Source organism: Papilio xuthus, unplaced genomic scaffold (genome assembly GCF_000836235.2).
Source record: "Papilio xuthus unplaced genomic scaffold, Pxut_1.1 DF826945.1, whole genome shotgun sequence".
Taxonomy (NCBI): Eukaryota; Metazoa; Arthropoda; class Insecta; order Lepidoptera; family Papilionidae; genus Papilio; species Papilio xuthus.
Genome location: NW_013531704.1, coordinates 9,501,472 through 9,503,335, shown reverse-complemented (window position 1 = coordinate 9,503,335; position 1,864 = coordinate 9,501,472).

Sequence of the window (1,864 nt, the reverse complement as noted above, 5' to 3'; positions counted from 1 at the left end):
GCAACAGGGACCTGGGCCCAGATGTTGTAGAGGCCCGATCTGCCTTGGCGGAGTTGCCCGATTCGGACTTGGTCGCCAGTGCATGCCCCCTTTTTAACGATCGCCGCTTTAACTTCTTCCGATGTTGTGGAGTCGTCCAGCCCTTCGATTTTAACATCGACCAGTTTTTCGGGTCTGGAGACCTTGATGTCCTCGTCCTGGTACAGTTCTTGCAGCTTTTGTGCCAGAACGTCTGCCTTCGGTGCGCTGGTGATGCCGGGGATGCGGATGATGGTAGCCCCGGTCACCGCCCTACGGAATTGCACCGCTTCTACTCCTATTACTTCCTTCAGGTCCAGCTTGGCTTTAGCCTCCCTAAGGACACTGCTGTACGTCAGCCCTTTGTTTTTCGCTGCCTCGGTGAGTGTCACCACGACCGCAGAGCTCCGAGGCACTCTTAGTCTCTGCGGCGGCGGTGCAGGCGCGGATGTTGGTGCCTGCCTGGGTGTGGCTTTGGGCTTGTCGCGCCGTTGCGCCTTACCATTTCTCCCGACGGTGACCCAGTTATCCTCGAGCATGTCTGGGTTGAGGGGACGGGGAGGAAGGGTTTGTGACGGTGTAACGGCGACAGGGGAGGTATTTGAGTTTACGCCCGTCAGCGGCCGAGTTTTCTTCTTCTTCTTCTTTTTGCTGACTTCTTTTTTGGAAGCCTTGCCCTTGCCCTTCTTGGGCGGCGCAGATGTTTGGCGCGTGAGTCCACTAGGACCGGGCTGGGTCGTCATATGGGGCTCCTCCATCCCAGCTGTTACCCTGGCACCCGAAGCTGGCGCGGGCGTGGGTTTCGCAGCCATAGTCGCGAATGTGCGGGCCTCCTTCTTCTTATCCGACGCCAATGGTGGACGAAGGTTTTTCTCGGGGAGCAACCTGTCCTCCAAGGAAGCCAGGCGGGCATTTAACATGCCACCCACCTGGATCATTACCGTCCGGCAAATATCCTCTAAAGAGGGGTCTTCTTTTGGTTGTGGAGGCCGGGCAGGGACGGCCTCCATCGTCGTGTCCATGCAGGTATTGGCGGAACCCTGCTTCCGCACCTGCTCCATCGCCAGGCGAATTTCGGCCAGCTCCTTGCGGAGGCTGGTCATCTCGGCTTGCAGGCGGGTGTTATCGGCCTGCAAGGCACGTGTCTCCTCCGATATTGACCTCTGCGCGAGGCCAGCGACGTCCTCCTTTATTGCACTGACGGCATCGTGCAGTGCGCGAACGAAGGTCCCCTTTAAGTTGGACGATTTTTTCGCCACCCTTTCGACCACTTCTAGACTGGCCCCAATTCGCTGGAGCACGGTGGTCGCGGCGTCTTGTCCGTTGTCTGCAGCTCTCGGGTCGGATGATGAGCCAACCGTGGCCAGGGACGAGCGAGTTTTGCGGGCTTCCAAAACTGTCTCGAGCAACTCCGCCTCAGCTCGTGCCCTGGTCTCTGCCTCTGTAGCCTTTCGAAGGGACTCCTTCGCGGCCGCTAGTCCGACGTACTCGCCAGTAGTTGGCGGACGGCCGCGTCCCCTCCTTTTGTGGGCCCCCTTAGTCGGGGTGTCCGTGGAGCTTTCACTCAACTCCAGGTCTCTAGGCCGCTTCTGGCCGCGGCCCTCGCTCCAGTATCTTCCTGGGCCGTCGTGGTCCAGGGACTCCATCGAACCAAAGCGGCTGGAGACGCTTATCATCGAGCCTCTGCTGTCCGACTCGGAGTCAGATGATCTTCCTGCATTATCTCCTCCATCCAAACCTAACCCTCCTTCCCTCACATGGCGAATGGCCCCCCCGTATACAATGGGGCCGATGGGCCGGCTGTCCGACCCACCAAGGGATTCCCCGCAAGCGGGACCCTCCCGGG